The sequence below is a fragment of the Canis aureus genome, chromosome 6 (assembly GCF_053574225.1).
Source record: "Canis aureus isolate CA01 chromosome 6, VMU_Caureus_v.1.0, whole genome shotgun sequence".
Taxonomy (NCBI): Eukaryota; Metazoa; Chordata; class Mammalia; order Carnivora; family Canidae; genus Canis; species Canis aureus.
Window position 1 is genome coordinate 72,493,121 of NC_135616.1, and position 19,336 is coordinate 72,512,456.

Here is a 19,336-nt window from a genome sequence, read left to right on the forward strand (position 1 = left end):
TTAACATTAAAATTCAAACATTCTCTGGAAGTTATTTTTCTTCAAATACACTCTTATTTAAGGAAGGCTTCAAATTACAATTCCAATGAAGTTTAGATTCAGACAAACTTACTTTCCTGGCAAACCTGGATGGAGCAACGGCGCTGTGGTGGCTCAGTTGGTAAAGTGCCTTCTTTCGACAGGTCAGGATCCCAGGGTCCTGGGATCAAGCCTGGAGTTGGGCTCCTTGCTCAGCGGGGAGCCTGCTTCTCCCTCTGCCTCTGCCCCTCCCCACTTCTTGCACGCTCTCTCTCCAAGAAATAAATTTTTAAAAAAATTTGCATAGAGCAAAGCAGAGTCATTCTTTTGAACAATAAATTAGGGTTAACTGCCTCAAAATTTTCACTGTCTATTCAATGTGTATAAATTCCTCCAAAATTATCTGAGTGATGAATGGTACAGGCAAACAGAGGGTCACTTCTTTCTGTCCTTTGCCAATGATTCTTTGCTCTTCCTTTTTAGTTAGATCTTCATTGCTGAGTTACTACTGTAAGTAAGATTTTGAAAAATCAACACCAACTGCAGAGGAATCTTCTAGATAAAGTCAATTTATGAAGTCAAACAAGTTTCAGATATGCTTATTTTCAGGCTTTAATGCTAAACCACCAAATTCTGATAAATGGAAATTGGTTTCTCTCTAATCTTAGACACCACCTTCCTCCTACATTCTCATGTTATGTCAATACTAGCTCCGTTCTTTGAAAACATTTTTGTTTTTATACATTTTTTTCAAAGTTTACTGAGACGTAACAATAGAAAATTATACATGTAAGGTACAACTTGATGATCTGATACACATGTAGGTTGTAAAATAATCACAATCAAGGTAATTACTATATACTCACTTCACATAGGTATCCCTTTTTTCCTTTTTGTGGTGAGAAGGCTTAAGATCTATTCTCTTAGCAATGTTAAGATACTTTGTACAGTTAATTCTAGTCACATTGTTTTCCATTAGAACTGATTAATCTTGTATAGCTGAAACTTTGTACCATATCTTCCCATTTTTCCCCCACCCTGAGCCCCTGACAACCACCATTCTATTCTCTGCTTCTACAGGTTTGACTATTTTAAATTTCACATATAGGTGACATCGTGCAGTCTTTGCCTTTCTGTTTGGCTTATTCCACTTAGCATAGTGTCCTTCAGGTTTATCAATATTGTCACAAAGGCAGGATTTTTTCTTTATTAAGGCTGAGTAATATTCCATTGTATATAAACATCACATTTTATTTATCACTTCATCTACCAAGAGATGTTTAGGTCGTTTCCATATCATGGCTGTTATGAGTAAGGCTGAAATGAACATGGAAGTGCAGATGTCTTTTAGAGACTCTGGATTCATTTCTTTTGGATATATATACTCAGAATTGCTTTTGCTGGATCATAGGGTGGTTTTATTTTTATGTCCTTTGCCAATGATTCTTTGCTCTCCCTTTTCAGTAAGATCTTCATCGCTGAGTTACTATAAGTAAGATTTTGAAAAGTCAACACCAACTGCAGAGGAATCTTCTAGTTAAAGCCAATTTATGAAGTCAAGTAAGTCAAGTATGCTTATTTTCAGGCTTTTTTTTTTTTTTTAAGAAAGTTCACAGTGTTTTCCATAATGGCCGTACCAATTTATATTCCCGCTAACGATGTACAAGTGTGTGTATATTTATGGTTATTTCTTTCTGTTGAATTGCCTCTTTTATCATTATATAATGAAATTTGTGTTGAGAGGCAGTTTTAGAGTCTATTTTGTCTGATCTAAGTATAGTCATTCCTGCTTTCTTTTGCTCACCATTTGCATGAAACACATTTTTCCATCTCTTCACCTTCAGCCTGGATGTGTGTTTAAATCTAAAGTGAAGCTCTTGTCAACAGCATACTGCAAAATCTTGTCTTTTTACTCACTCAGCCACTCTATGTCTTTTGACTGATGAGTTTAACCCATTTGCGTTAAAAGTAATTATTGACAGGTAAAGATTTACTATGGAAATTTTGTTATTTTTTTCTATTATGCAGATATTTTATCCTTCTCTTCCATTCTTGCTGGCTTCCTTTGTTATCTGATTATATTTGTAGTAATTTGCTTTCATTTTTTTCTTTATCTTTTGTGTATCTATTACAGGTTTTACCTTTGTGGTTAGCTTGAAGCTAGCATAAAATATATAGCAGAATCATCTATTTTAATTAACAATTTAACTTCAATTGCATACAGAAACCCTACATTTTTACTCCCATTGTGTTCTTAAAGTCAGACTTTGATTTTTACATAGTGTATCCATTAACAAAATTTTTATTCATGCTTTCATATTCTTTTATGTTGATACTTAGTGAATTTTTGTTTCAATCTGAAGAACTGCCTAATGTATTTCTTGTATAGTAGATGTTGTGATGACAAACTTCCTTGGCTTGTCCAAGAAAAATGTTATCTTGCCTTCATTTTTAAAGAATGATTTTTTTTTTTTTTTTTTTTTAGGTATTGTATTCTTGGTTGGCAGGGTTTTCTTCCTTAAGCTCTTTGAATACATCATACTCTCTCCTGATCTGCAAAGTTTCTGCTGAGAGACCTATGGTGGGGTGAGGGAGTTCTCTTCTCCTGTATGCAGAATTCTTTTTGTCCCTGACTTCTGACATTTGACTATAATGTGTCTCAGTATAGTCTTCTTTGGGTTGATCCTATTTGGGAACATCTGAACTTCATGAATCTGGATGTCCATTTCCCTACTCAGATTTGGAAACCGGAAAGTTTTAGTCACTATTTCTTTAAATAAGCTTTCTGTACCATCTCTACTTCCCACCCTCTGCCATATGGAACATCTGTAATGAGTATATTGTTTCCCTTGATGGTGTCTCATAAATCCTATAGACTTTCTTCACTGTCAATCATCCTTTTTCCCCTTCTTTTCTTCTTACTGGGCAATTTCAAATATTGCTGGAGTCTTCCTGCTATCATTTACCCCAATGGGTGGGTGGGTGGGACAGTTGTAGTCAAGGGTATCTCTTGGCATTGGGGCATACATGACTACAGCAGTGGTACCAGTGTCCTAGACATGGGTGTGCCTACCATATACAAGGCAGTGCCAGTGCCTAGGATACAAGTACAGGCAGATCAGCTGCAGTACCAGTGTCCAAATACATATGGAGCCAAAATCTGGTGCATGAACACAGTAGCACCAGGACGGGGAAGTGAGGAAGACGGAGGTGTTGACCCCAGTCTGGGAGGGGGTAGGAGCAAAGAGATGGCTCTATTTCCAGGGGTTCAAGGAGAGATGTAGGGATGACTCCTTTGAGAGGACTTGGTGGTGTAAATTCTGGGCAGCTTCATTAGCTGGGGTCATTGGTGACAAAGATTTTGGAGGTCACCAATGGCAAAGACTGGATGTTTCCATGACAGTGGTGAGAGCTACAGGGTTCTTCATTGACAGTGGTGAAAGCTGCTGACATCTTCCTCCTCTTCTTTCACCCCTGAGGGGAGGTACCAGCTGAAAAGATCCCTCTTGGTGGCAAGCTGTGCCAAAGAGGAGGTAAAATGGTTCCTATACTTTTCTATGTGACTCTTCTCAGTTTGTGTGCTCCACTGGACAGCTGCAACTTCCCTATTGTACTCTACTACTGTCCTAAAGCTATTTGCATCAAAAGTTGTTTAATCATTGTTTTTGTCAGGGGGGTGAGTGTTGGGATTTCTTAGTCCCTCATCTTATTGATACTGGTCTCTCTACATCTCTTCCTGGAGTGATGAAACATCCTTTGTTCATCCTAAAAGCTTTGTTCACCCTAAACTTGATCCAGTTTGAGGTGACACAGCCTTTTCCAAAAACACTATACAGTTTAAAACATGGATTTACTGTGTCTGAATACATATGTATGCAATCAAAATTCCACTTGCCTTAACAGCAATGTTTTCTTAGTACTACTAAACAGGCCCCACACACTTCAGTTAGTGGTAATAAGGGCTCATCATCATACGGTGCCCCTACTTCCATAAAGCAATTTTCAAGTTAAGGATTACTTAATTAAGGACTGAGGATTACTTAATCCTTAACTTGCATTCTCAATGTATATTGAATAATTGAATTAAAAATGTGGAGCCCCATTTTCAAGGTGATCTCTTTCTACCCTTACACACACACACACACACACACACACACACACACACTGGATATAATGACAGCAAAAATATTTGAAATTTTATTTTATTTTATTTTAAAGATTTATTTATTTATGCTAGACACACAGAGAGAGGCAGAGACACAGGCAGAGGGAGAAGCAGGCTCCATGCCGGGAGCCCGATGCGGGATTCGATCCCGGGACTCCAGGATCATGCCCTGGGCCAAAGGTATGCGCCAAACCACCAAGCCACCCAGGGATCCCAATATTTGAAATTTTAAAGGAAAATTACTCCAAAAGCTTTGCAAAAGAGCTCTAACACATTCCTCTACTTTTGGCTGCAGAGTGTGTTACTGAACAACCACTGAACAAGCATGGCAGTTCTGGGGCAGAATCAAGTAGGAAGCAGTCTGTCTTGGTCCTCAGAGGTTGTACATACAAATTTCAACTCATTAAAGTAGATAATAACCTCAACTTAAAATATTTTATAAAATAAGGAGCGGTGCTGCAAATGAACCAATGACCTATAACAAAATCAGCATTAATCACATGGCTGAAGAAAGAAATTGCCAACCAGAAAGAGAAAAGATAAGAAATGGAATGATGAAATTGAAAAATAGAATTTGTTCATTGACACATCTTTCAGAAGTGTCTATTTTAGTGGGAGATTGAGGGAAATATATAATTAAATTGACAATAAAGCAAAATAAAATTTTCTGAAATTTAAAAAATATATGCAGAACTTTAAGAAACCTTCCTGGTTTTAGCAAGTATCTTTGTGTGTTCATGAGAGATAGATGTTCTCTTTTCTATCAGTGGAAAAGTCTGAGAAGTACTAACTGTACATTAACGTATTCAATAAATACTAAGCAATAAGAATGAAGCCTGAGAAAGACAAATGTGGTTCCTGAACTCAGAGACTTAATAAAGAAAGTGTAAAGGGGCACCTAACCTTGACTAAGAAGATAAGAGAAGACCTCCTGGAATAAGTGACTCCTACACTAAAATATAAAGAATCTAGAATAAGAAAGAGCAAAGGGGCAAAGTGGGGGCCGGAGGGTGGAGAAGAATATTGTCAGTGAAAAGGCCCAGAAGCAAGAGATAATGACACAGCTAAGGGAATAGAATAAGGCAGGAGAGTACACAAGAGCAAAATCTTGAAAGATCTTATAAAAATTGTTAAGGAGTTTGAACTTTATCCTGAAGACAATGAGGACTTAATAAAATATTTCAAGCATGGAAATGATAAGATAATTCTGGTGTACAAGTAAGGATAGGAATGAAGGACTAGTAAGAGGCAGTTTATGAACTGCAGTAACCCAAGTAAGAAGTGATGATAGCCTGACATGCTAGGTGCCTCAACTAAACAGGCTGGAAGAGAGGGGCTCTTCTTAGAGCCTACTATTTAGGCTGTCTCACATATACAAACTAGGAAATATAAAAACAGACATATAATGTCCCATATTAATTTTTATTCAAATTTTAAAAGATTTTAAAAATTCATTTGACAGAGGGACTACAAGCATGGGGAGCAGCAGGCAGAGGGAGAGGGAGAAGCAGACTCTCCACTGAGCAGGGAGCCCGATGTGGGGCTTGATTCCAGGACTCTGGGATCATGACCTGAGCCTAAGGCAGATGGCTTATATGACTGAGCCACCCCAGCGCCCCTGTCCTATATTAATTTTTAAAAAGCTTTCTCTGTATTTGCTCCATTAATGCTTCTATTTCAAGTGACAAAGAGAGAACTTCCAATTCATGGCATTGTATCACTATCATCTAACATAACATTAAAGTACTTATTGATTTTATGAATATATTAAAAAGGTAGAAGTGGGCAGCCCCAGTGGCCCAGCGGTTTAGCGCCGTCTTTGGCCCAGGGTATGATCCTGGAGACTCGGGATCGAGTCCCACGTCGGGCTCCCTGCATGGAGCCTGCTTCTCCCTCTGCCTGTGTCTCTGCCTCCTCCACCCCCGCCCTGTGTCTGTCATGAATAAATAAATAAATAAATAAATAAATAAATAAATAAATAAATCTTTTTTTTTTTTAATAAATCTTTTTAAAAAAAAAAAGAAAAGGTAGAAGTCCACACACATGCTTTACCAAATAATCTTCCCTGTATAAAAATCAGATTAATATTCAAGCAAGTAAAATACAGACTGTGGTTAAATGCCAAGCGCTATTGTTTTATAAGAACAACTATGACAGTTATGTAAGAAAATATTAAATATTAACACAAGTTATCAAAATACCAACTTTCAATTATCTGGAAAAACATGAGATACTAAGGAGCGATCTGTGAGTCTCAACGAAATATATCAGATAACTTGTTAATTTCTTTCTGTGAAAGAATGACTCACGTTTGTCAAGGAAAACACGGATGATGTCTGGCTTCCTTACATAACTCTCACAATTTTCTCTAAAATGAAATTTCAGTTTAATCAACAAACTTACAGATAAGATCTAGATTCCAGATGAAAGATTTGAAAGTCCATCAAGGAAGTCACCTCATGGTAGGCCATACCACATAGGCTCTCTCTCAGGCAAGCACTTGCATGAGACCTAGTTTTGCACTTTTTTTTTTTTTTTTTTGCCTTGTGCCAACCTTTCTGGGTTATCACATTTGGCTTTATTGGTATCTAGGTCTAATGCCAAAGAGGCCATGTGAGTCACTCCCTCCCTAATTGTCTCTTTTTCTGGAGAAGCAACTTGAAGTCAGGGAAGAGCAAACAGCTGTGTATGTAACTGTTTAGACAGATCGAAAGAATGAATATACTATACAAAAGGGCAGAAGATTACATTCCAAGCTCAAGGACTCATAATTAGTTTAAAGAGAATCACTCTATAAAACTGTGTTACTTAATACCTTTACCTAACCTGAATGAAGGAATTGAGAATATGTTCATTAATTTTGTAGAAGGTCCTACAAACTAGGCTGGGCACAGTTGCTAATTCACACAAACAAAAATACATATTAACAAAGTAATACATCAAAACAAAAAGAAGATCAATATGGATAATTGCAAGTTACTATCCCACTAGGGGCCAAACACTGATAAAGGTTAATGAAAATACTGGTTCAGTAAAATGTATCAGGAACAAAGGTTTCTAACAGGTGAAAATTAAGCCTTCTATTACACTATCAGATTTCTATTAAAGCAGTATGGTCTCCAAATTCAAAATATAATCGAGAGAAAAAAAATATAATCGAGAACACTAAAAAGGTTCAGAGAAGAGTAATTGATTAAGTTCACTATACATATATTAAAAGCCTTATGCCAAAGGTGAAATTACTTTATACTGCAGAAAAAAAGGTAAAGTGTTTATCAAAGGAGTTAGTATATACAGATCAACTGGACAAAATACAGAACTCTGAGATTATAAAAAAGACAGTGACCTTTAATGATAGTCTAGAAGGTTGACTACATAAATACTATTTAACTTTGTGGATTAAAAATTAAAACAGGCTATCCACAAAAAGAGGAGTATAACATTTATAGGACTCCGATTAATAATTTGCTTGAGAGAAAAGCTAAGGAGATCCTATTTTAAATCCCAAATGGCTAAGGTTAAAAGTGCATATTCATAAAGGAATTTTGACAATTTTCAAAACTGAGAAATAAATTACTGGTGATGGGTGATAATTATAATTGTATAAAAACACTAAAGTGGATCCAGTAACTCAGAAAAGTTAAAATGAAAGAAGAACACAATGGATTTGGAGACTATTTCACAATGAGGAACAAATCAAAAGGCAAAAGAAAAACAAACAAAAAAACATTTGTCAATGAAACTGAGTTAACCAAAGAAAATATTTTAATAAAGAAAACTGATATTTGTAAGGATATGGCAATAGTTACTGAATTTTAGGGGAAACTGGTTCGGACGTCACAGAACACAAATAGGGTCTAGATAGAATGGTTCCCTTTACAGAAACTTTTAAAATCCTGCTAAACATTTCTTGTTTTGCAATTTTGAATACCCGCTGCTGGGAGTCTAAGCAAAGTTCTAGATCTCTGCTAGTACAAAGCCCTGGAGGCCAGGTCAGGCCTATTAACAACTCTGACCAGTAGGTGAAAGGGAGGGAATCAACCTCCTCCTCTCATATTCTTTCCTCTTTTATTGAAGTCTCTCCCCTTCATTCTTCTCCAAATTCAGGTGAATGACAGTCAAACCTCATAAAACCATTTGAAAATTATTTCCCATCTTTTTTCCTCCTCTCAACACACAAAGACTATGTATTTTTCCACTAGGCCTTTAGCTTCAACTCAGTTAAAACATTCCTAAAGGAAGCAGGATGTCTCTGAGAACTAGATTTTAATTAACTTTGATACTTTTTAGAATATTACTTTGGACAAGTCACTATCTTTTAGTTAAATGGATGACTGAAGTTAATTATTAATGAAGTTTGCCACATTATCCTCCTAGATCTTTAGAGTGAAAAGATCAAGAGATGAAAGGGATTGGGGTATGTAATAGAATAGTAATTCCTTTGTATGTTTTATATGCAAATAGTCTTTACAGTTAAAAGAAGAGAATCAGAGACCCTGAAAAATCATTGTTTAAAACTAAAAACAGCTTTTACTAATTGTCCAAGATCAATTGCTGATTACTTTCTAATCGGGAATGATTTTTAAAAATTTATCCTTTATATTTACTTTTTTTGATTAATTAAAATTCCTTTTTTAAGTTCTTTATTTCGATTCTAGTATGGTTAACGTATGGTATTATATTAGCTTTAGGTGTACGATATAGTGATTCAACGCTTCGAAACATCACTCATCACAAGTGTGCTCCTTAATCCCCATCACCTATTTAACCCATCCCTCCACCCACTCGCCCACCCCACCCCACCCCATCCTGTAACCAACAGTCTGTTCTTTTTTGGAGAAATGTCTGTTCATGTTTTCTGCCCATTTTTAAAAGAGAGAGAAAGAGAGTGGGAGGAGGGGCAAAGGGAGAGAATCTTCAAGCAGTCCCTCCACTGAGCATGGAGCCTGATGTGGAGCTTGATCCCACAACCCCTGAGATCATGATTCAAGCTGAAACCAGGAGTTGGACACTCAACTGACTGAGCCACTCAGGTGCCCTGCTCATTTTTTAATTGGATTATTTCCTGGGGAGTTGATTTTTTAAGTTCTTTATATATTTTAGATACTAACCCTTGATCAGATATGTTGTTTGCAAACATTTTCTCCCTTAAACATTCTCTCTTAGAAACGTAATTTCTAAGATAGTGTTGTTGATTTATATTGTCATAATAATTGCAATATGTCTCAGGTTCTTCTTTCACTCCAAGTTTTCCCACATACTTGAGATTGAACTGCTCTCCTCTGCCATCCTTCCCTCTTCACTTGACTTTGCCAATTTGAATCTCATACTTTCCAGGATCCTGCTCATAAGTGGACTCCCTTAGAAAGGCCTCTCAGGGCAGCCCGGGTGGCTTGGCGGTTTAGTGCCTGCCTTTGGTCCCTGGAGACCCGGGATTGAGTCCCGCGTCGGGCTCCCTGCATGGAGCCTGCTTCTCCCTCCGCCTGTGTCTCTGCCTCTCTCTCTCTCTCTCTCTCTCTGTCTCTCATGAATAAATAAATAAAAACTTAAAAAAAAAAAAAAAGAAAGGCCTCTCAGACTTTAAAGATGGGCAAGAGGTCTTAAGTATACACTCCCATGGTGCCCTGAACATGACCCTTTCATAGCACATATCACAATGGATCAAACTCCAAGTTTACTTGTCTCCTCCAAGACAGCTCCATGAAGGCAAGGACTTTCCAAAACGTCACTGGTTACCTTCTGAATGCGGAGTACAATAGTGGTAGTACTCAGTATTTCTTTTAGGAATGAGGCATAAATTTGTTCCATAAAAAAATTACAATCTATGCTCAAAAAATTCACATTCACACATTTTACTTACAAATTTGAAACGGATAAGTATAATGTAATGGTTTAAAGGAAACAAGTTAAGGAGCATTGCCAGAAAGTGATTGGTCAACAAGCAGCTTTCCAGGATAGCATTATCTTTGATGAGTTTATCACTGTCTAATAGCTTGTGCTCATTTTTAGAAGTCAAAAGCCTATCTTTTATCAGGGCCTAGAGGTCCTGTATGAGGGAAAAAATCAAAGGCATAGAGGTGGATCAATCTATCTTTTAGATTCTGGTACATAGTAGCCAAATTCACATGGGGATAGGATATCTGAACAACTTTTAAAACATACACTGGCAAAAACTCTTTTAGAATACTAGGAATGTTTATAGAATGTCAAATCAGGACACTCATCTTCTTGGTATCAGAGTACCTAAAAAACCTGAAACTAAAAAGTTGTGTGGTGAGCACAGAATAAAAGCCTATCCGGTGATGCTTTATCAGACATCAAGAATTTGAAACTAAAATTAAAATGAAGTGGTAGTGGTACAGGGATAGACAACAGGCCAATAGTACAGAATAGACAGGCCAGAAACAGACACATGCACGTAGGGATTCTGATGTATGACAAAGATGGCTGCACAGCAATGGGGATAAATCATCTTTTTAATACACTGTGCTGGAAATATGAGGGGGGAAATGAATTTACATACAAATCGATTCCACATAGATTATAGATCTAAATGTGAAAAGCTTTTGCCAATAAGTCTTTTAGAAAAATGTACAAAGACTCATCTTCACAACCCCAGGGTAAAGAAGGATTTCTTATTAAACAAGATACAAAGAGAACTACAAAGGAAAATATTGATAAACATGACTACATTAAAATTTATAATTTCTGATCATCGATAGATACCATACAATGAAAAGGCAAGTTGAAGAATGGGATGTTTGCAACACATATAAGGGAAAAAAAGGCTCATGTCTAAAATATATAAAGAATGCCTACAAATTTATACATATAATATGTAACATAAATATATAATTTTAAAAAGTGGACAAAATTTTGATGAGGCTTATCACAAAGGATGAAATAAAAATGGCCAATAAACATTACACAAAGCCGTTTAACTTTGTTATTAATCAGTAAAGTGCAAATTAAACCATGATGCACTACCACTATTCCAAAATGACCAAACTTTAAGTCTGTCAATACCAAGTATTCACAGGAAAAGTGGAGCAGCTGGAAATCTTACAAACTGGTAAAAGTCTGATGACTAGTACATTTTTTTAAAAAAATCATGGTACAAACGGTCCTTGACTTACAATGGTTCAACTTACAATTTTTCAACCTTATGGTGGTATGAAAGTGATAGGCATTCAGTAGCCATTTCACTGAATTTTGGGGGGGGTTTTTGTTTTTTTCAGACTTATTTTTTTTATAAATTTATTTTTTATTGGTGTTCAATTTGCCAACATATAGAATAACACCCAGTGCTCATCCTGTCAAGCGCCCACCTCAGCATTGCACTGAATTTTGAATCTGGATCTTTTCCTGGTCTAGTGGTAAATGGTACAACACTCTCCCATGATGCTGGCCAGTGGCACATGATCATAAAGGTAAACAACTGGTAACTTACAACCATTTTGTACCCACACAACCATGTTGTTTTTGATTTTCAGTACAGTATTCAGTAAGTTATGTGAGATATTCAGCATTTTACTATAAAACAGGCTTTGTAATAGAGGACTCGGCCCAACTGTAGGCTACTCTAAATGTTCTGAGCATATTTAAGGCAGGCTAGGGTAAGCTATGCTCAGTAGGTTAAGTGCATTAAATGCATTTTGACTTGCAATATTTTCAACTTATGATGGGTTTATTGGGATGGAATGCCACCGTACGTTGAGGAAGATCCATATATCCACACATGAGCATATAATACAGCCTTTTTTTTTTTCATATAATACAGCCTTAAAATGAATGAACCTGTTACATGCAACAAAATGAATCACATAACCATGAGGTTGAGGAAAAATAAGGCTGAAGAGTGCATACTGCAAGATTCCAATATGAAGCTAAAAACAGGAAAAACTGACAGGTAGTAAAACCATGAAGAAAACCCCAAGTGGGGGGTATTCTTTGTAAAAAAAATAAAAATAAAAGTTTTTTCATGAAAAAAAAAAAAAAACAAAAAACAAAAACCATGAAGAACAACAGGAAGTGATTTCCATAAGAGCAGAGGGGTAGGGGGTGGTAACCAGGAAGCGCATTTATGCGGGACTCCTAGAGGAATAGCAGCCTTCTACTTTACGTCAGTCTTTACTTTAAATACTATTTTTTACGTCCATTGTGTTTCAAATAAAAAGAAAACTGACACAACGAACAGTCCTTAGGGGCAGTTTATAGGGGTTATAGTGATATCAGATAATTTTTTTCAGTTCTGCAAGAGCTCCTAACTGGACTACCTACTTCTAATCCTGTACCTCTTTGTCTATTCTCATTCAGGATCCAGAACGAGCCCTTCAAAACTCAGAATTAAATGTCCTCTGCTCAAAACTTTGGGATGGCTCCCATATCTTATGATCGGCCTATTACTTTTCTGACCTCATTTCCTCCCACTTCCCTGCTAGCTCATTCTGCTTCAGTCACACAGGATGCTTTAATATTCCTCAAATATTAGCCAGCTTGTTTTTCCCTGGCTGTTAGCTCTGCTTGCATGGCATTTTCCAAGCTATTCACATAGATAATTCTTTTACCTCCTGCAAGTCTCTGCTTAAATGTTACCTTCTCAATGAGAGCAACTTTGTCACAGTCTTATTTAAAAATGCAATCCATTACCACCCACACCTCCCACTTTCCTTGTTCTGTTTTCCATAACTTCAAAAGTACCAAGTAATTTAATTTTGCTCTTTGTTTATTGTCTCTCTTCCCCAACTAGAATGTAAGCACCAAAAAGACAAGATGACAGATATTTTCATATCTGTGAAAACAAATGCTTATTTTTTATGAGATTTGGGATGGATTGTTATGCAGCATTACTGCAGCAGAAGTTGATCTCTATGCTTACAAACATAAATGTAAAAAATTAATATTAAAACCAAATCCAGAAATGCGTGGAGAAATAATACATCAAGACAAAGTTGACACAAAGAATCCACCAAAAATATATAGCAAACAAAACGAATGATAATACATTACAACCCAAAAGTATTCACTTTAAAATCAGGAACATAGCAAAGCTGCTGACTACCACTGCATCTTTTCAGAATTGAAGAAGAGATCCTAGGGTATCTCAGATTCAAAACATTAATTTCTAGTCTTCTTGAGGTTCAGTGAAAAGAAGAATCATTGATCTTCTATGATAGTAGACAATTTTGGAGGCTAATGGAAACATAATCCAGTCTTAAATGCTGTGCTTTTAATCACAAAAGGCTGAAAATGATGAAGTATTCAACTAAAGAAATTTTGAAAAGAAGGCATAAAATAGCCCTAAAGAAAGTAAGAGGAGGAAAAAATGAAAATAAAGCATCAATTAATTCATAAAAGCAACAGTTCCTAGATTTTGTTGGGTGTATGAGGAGGGGAGGGAGATTAAAAGAAAATATATAAACCTTTAGCAAGTCTAATCAATAAGTACAACAAAACATTAACTCACGGCTTACTCTAATCATGCCCTGTGCCAAGTATTTTACAGGTAGTATTTCACTCAACTTTCACAACAACCCTGCCCTTGAAGAAAAAGAAACTAAAACTTGATGAATTGAATAATTTCACAACCCTGTGAAGTATTCACAGGACTGTTAAGTGGCACAGTCAGGATTCAAGCAAAACCTTATTTAATTGGGATCTCACTGCCTGAACCAACATATCATTTAAAAATACAGAATATGAGAAAACAAAAACAAAAACAAATGCCAATAAATTCCAGAATACTATACATGAGAACTAGAATATAACCACGGAGATATTTAAAATTGTAAAGACTAATACTTTGAACACCTCAGCACAGATACTTTTCCAAATGTCTATGAAATCAGAATAAAATATAAATTTTAATTATCGAAGAACTACCTTAAATAAGAGTAACAGGCCTAAAAGGATACACAAAGAAGTTTTCAAATACGTTCCAGGACAGAAGATAAAAAGTTTCCTCATTTATTTTTCAAAGTTAGCCTGATTCTGATACCAAAATTGGACGAAAAGCACCCTACAAAACATTATAAATTAGGTGGTGAAAACTTGAATACATTCAGAGTCAACTGGTAAAATAAGTGAGTGATTCTAATTGGATAAAAGAGTATGATCAGACATAGAAAATGAGAGAAGGCTCAAATTACCATTATCAGGACAGAAAACAGGTATCACTATATGCTCTGTAGACATCGAAAAGACAATAAAAAGCATGCTGCAGACAATGCTATAAACCTAAATTTCACAATATGGTGAAAAAGGTACACACTATACACTATTATAAAATAAATAATTTGAATAGCTCTTTAATTACTAAAGAAATTGATTCATAATTTAAAAAGCTATTGAATAAGATATTTTCAAGTCCAGAAAGGCTTCACTGGAGAACACTAAACATTTAAAGACTTAACACCAATTCTACATAATCTTTTCCAGAAAACAAAAGAGGATAAAATATTTCTCAATTTATTTTATACTAGTATTGCCCTAATACCAAACCAGACAAAGTCAGCAAAAGAAAGAAAACTGTAGACAAATAACCCTCATGAATAGAGGCACAAAAATCTTTGACAAAACATTAGCAAATAGAATTTAGCAATATCTCTAAGGAATTATACACCATTAATATAGCTCAATACTCAAAAATCAAACAGAATATATTAACTATATTAACTTACAAAGGAAAAAAAAATCACAAGAGCCTAACAAGTGATGCATCAGACAAGATTCAACAGCTATCTATGATTTAAAAACTCTCAAAAAACTAGAAAAAAGGGAAACATCTTCAACTTGATTTAAAGAAACAAGACAAAAAACCCTATCCAGCTAGTAGTAAAAGCCTCAATGATTTCCCCCTATGTCTGGGGAGAAAGCAAGAATAAACTGCCCTTACCGCTCTTATTAACATACAACTGAAAATTCTGGCCAGGGCAATAAAGAAAGAAAAGGAAATAAAAGGCATACACATTGGAAAGGAAAAAAAAAATAAAACTGTCCCTATTTGCTGATGACATGATAATCTACATAGAAAATCCAAAACAAAACAAAATGAAAACCAAGACAAAATAAAACCTACTACAATAGGTGAGTTGACAAAGTCATAGGACACAAGGTTGACACTGAAAAATCAATTATATTTCCATTACCTAGCAATACGTGGAAACCAAAATGTAAAATACAACTCCATGTATAATCATTCCAAAGAACATGAACTACTTAGAAATGTGACAAAATATATAACAGGACTTAAATTTTGCATACAAAATGTTGCTGAAAGATTTTAAAATCTAAATAAATGGAGAGAATGTTAATGAATTGGAAAATTCGACATAGTAAAAAGGACAATTTTTCCCAAGTTGATACACAGATTTACTATAATTCCTATCAAAATTCCAGCAAGGCTTAAAATTCAGCCTGATTGAACTTTATGTTCCTTCCACCATTATCTCACACCTTTATCCATTACCATGGACATTCCCTAGATTTGTTTGTATGAAGTGGAAAAATCATAAGGATTTTTTTTCTTATAGAGCATCTCCTCATGGGTCACACTCTGCATCTTACCTTTAGGGGCCTGCTGAGACTTGAGTCTAGTTATAGGTCTAGAAATAAAGCGGGATGGTGAGGGTGGATCCTAAGGAGAATCAGGAGTGCCGTGCAATGCAACCACCTCAGGAGAGGCCATTACAGTTTCTTCAGGCCAAGCAGGGCTAATCTCCCCAGATGACAGTAGAAAAGCTGCTTCTACTAAACAAAGAAGACTCAGCAGAATGTAGGAGTTCAATGCCCCAACCTCATCAGAATTTTCCCATAAGTCCCCATTCTAGTTTTCAGAATTTTCCCATAAGTCCCCATTCTAGTTTTCAGAATCTCCTTCCTTGCCAATCAATGTCTTCGTTTCAACAGACACCCTATGAAGTTGGGAATCCAATTTGCATTGTAATCCAGCTACTCACAGGATGTGACTTTGGATATGCTTTTCAGCAAGCACAACCTCTGATTACAAAAGATAGGGATTCTTTCTGGGAAGACATAGGAACTCTAGGTAATCTAGGTGGTACTTAAGCTGAGAATTCAAATCCCTAAATTTATCCTTTTCTTTCCTCACTTTAGGAGCAATAAGCCAATGTCGTTATATGCAATAATTATAAAGATTTTCTAAGCTATCAAAATATATGGTCATCCAGAACCTTGCCTCTCAAAAGTATCTGAGTACACATTGGTGAGATTTTGCATATCACTGCGGCCATATCATGCCATGGACTCTCAATGTTCTCTTAACTACTGAAAATAGAATCTGTAGCTTTAAACCAAGTCAGATTAGGAAACCAACTGGCGAAACCCCTGAATAAATTTAGAAAAATCATTCTTAAGACTCTATTCCTCTAGAACGACTCTGAGTAACAAAAGTCAGGGTTCTCCAGAGAAACAGAACCAACAGTATATATTTATAGAGAGAGCTTTATTTTGAGGAATTGGACCACATGATTACAGGGCTGACAACTGTGAGATCATCCAGACAAGCCACCCAGGGAAGAGCTGATGCTGTAGTCTTGAGTCAGAAGGCACAGTTCCTTCTTTTCTCAGCTGGGCCTCAGTTTCTTCTCTTAAGGCCATCAGCTGATTAGATGAAGCCCATCCACGTTATGAAGGGTAATTTGTGTGGGTTAAAAGACTACAACTTAAACATCAATCATATTTTTAAAGCACCTCACATTTTAACTGGTGTTTGACAAAACAGCTGGGCACCACAGACTAGCCACGCTGACACGTAAAATTAACAATCACAACATCCATGCAAAAATCTGTACAAGAATTTCCACGGCAGCTTTAAATGTGATACCCCTGAACTAGAAAGCACACAAATGTCCTTCAAATACCAAATGGTTAAATAGACTGTGGTACATCTCTACGATAGAATGCTCTTGGCAATAAAGAGGAACAAATGATTGACACCTGCAACAACCTAGGTGGGTATCGAGGGCATTATGCTAAGTGAAAAAATCCAGTCTACAAAGGTCACATACTATATAATTCTCTTCATATTGTATGTTGAAATTATAAAATTATAGAGCTAGAAAACAGATTAGTGGTTACTAGGGATTAAGATTGTTCATTCAGGTCACTGTGAAGATATATTTATTGATATAAGAGGTTTACTTTTTTTTAAGATTCTATTTATTTGAGAGAGAGGGAAAAGAAAGCATGCGCAAGCGAGGGGAGAGGGATAAGCAGGCTTTGCACTCACTCAAAGCAAGGCTTTGATCCAGGACTTAAGATCATGATCTGAACCCAAACCAAGTGTTGGTCACTTAACCAACTGAGCCATCCAAGAATCCCAATATAAGATGCTTATTTGTAAGAATCATGGTAAGGCACAGAAATAAAATAGTTAAAACATATAATGAGGCTTCACTAAACCAGTTATTAAAATATATTACCAAACTGCAACTATACAGTAGAACATTAACCAAATAGACTAGATAAAAAGTATAATCCAGTACACACAGCAGGTCTGTATATGATAAAGAAGGAATTTCAAATGAGTAAAGTAAACATAAATTTACTGGTTACTGAATAAACAATGCTGTCATCTTTGGGTATAGAGATTACATGTGATTTTTAGTTTTTTCTTAATCTGTTACCCAAATGTTTATAGTGAATATATAGTTGTTTTATAACCAGAAAAATATGTATTAACTATTTGAAAACAGTTAAATTACATGGAATTTTATTTTAGGTAAAATTTATAAAAATAAACCATAAATAAAACCAATTAACAGCTTTTTCTGACATACAAATATGAAAATTCTGTGTATCAAAAGATAACACAAAATTCAAAGTTAAACAACAAAGAAGGGCTAAAATTAATATATGGCCAAAAAAGTTATCACTCGACATTATCTTTAACATTTTTAAATAAAGAAAATTAATAAAATCACAAGAGTAATTTCCAAAGAATTCTAAGTCACCATTAAACATGAATAATATCCAACCTCACAGTAATCAGAGAAATGTAATATACAATAATAATATACTAATTTCACAGATTTTTTTAACCAAGTAATGAAAAAAGTTTTGTATCTGATTATTATCAATGTAAACTGCTACAAACTTTATAAAAGACCTTAAAAATGAGGATACTCTTTGACCCAGACAGGCTATTTCCACACATTTTTTGTACATATAATAGACTTTTTTCCCCTAAGGAAATAATCACAGCTATTAGAAACATCATAAATTTTTTGTACTCACTGAAGCACTATTAGTAATAGTACAAGAATTTATACATTTAAAAGTCCAGAAATAGATTGGCTAATAAAACATAGTGTGCTCATATAATGGAAATCATTAAAAATCAGATAAACAATAAAACAAAATGACAAGGGGTCAATAATAATGGTCATATGTAATATTAGGTAGGTGAAAATTCTAGATTAAAAACAATCAGCAGATTTTGATACCCTATTTTGTTTAAATTACATATATATGTATATTAAAAGGCTATATGTTAATATTCTAAATATTAATATTTGTCTCTTGTGGGAGATGCAATTATGTGTCCTATACATTTTCTAAATATTTCTCTGCATTTTCTAAATTTTTGATAATGAAAAAGTATTTTTACATGACCAGAAAAAACAAAAAATTTTATTTTGTTAAAACAAAAAGAAACCTGTGATACATAGGTGTATAAGTATATATGTGAAAGATCCCTTTATTATTAAAAAGAGAATATAGAAACACAATTCCCAAATAAGTTTAAAGAACACAAGATCAACAGGATTTTAACATGTTTTTTTTTATTAAAAGGAAAGCAAGGGGTCTATTATGAAATATATTTAAGAAATGCAGGGTTGAACAGAACTGAACAGTCTTCTTCAGTGCAGGACTTCTAAAGGCTTCAAACTGCTAATTTTCTAACCTTAGCCACCTCCATGACAGCCTCTAGTAACTCCACAGAAATCTAAGAATCTGGAGAACCACTTGAAGACTGCCAATATAATCAACCCTTTTCCTGTTCTGGATATATTTTATAAAATATACAAAAGAAAAGAGGGAAAGAAAGAGGAAGAACAAATTCTGTCTACAGCTTAAGTGAGGTTCTATAAGGCATTAATTAGTAAGTACATATTGGGACTAGGAAGAGGG

General features: G+C 35.3%; 1 protein-coding gene across 4 annotated transcripts in view; it reads right to left on the minus strand.

Moving 5' to 3' along the window:
* The window catches only part of SYT14 (synaptotagmin 14), a 212,188-nt gene that overhangs the window by 149,462 nt on the left and 43,390 nt on the right, over positions 1-19,336 (minus strand). Inside the window, exon 1 of one of the 4 annotated variants that reach the window (XM_077902221.1) lies at positions 15,749-15,918. The exons of the other annotated variants lie outside the window; for them this stretch is intronic. The gene's annotated coding sequence lies outside the window, so the exon portion shown is untranslated. Of the gene's footprint in view, positions 1-15,748; positions 15,919-19,336 lie in introns of those variants that run through there. 4 annotated transcript variants of the gene reach the window in all.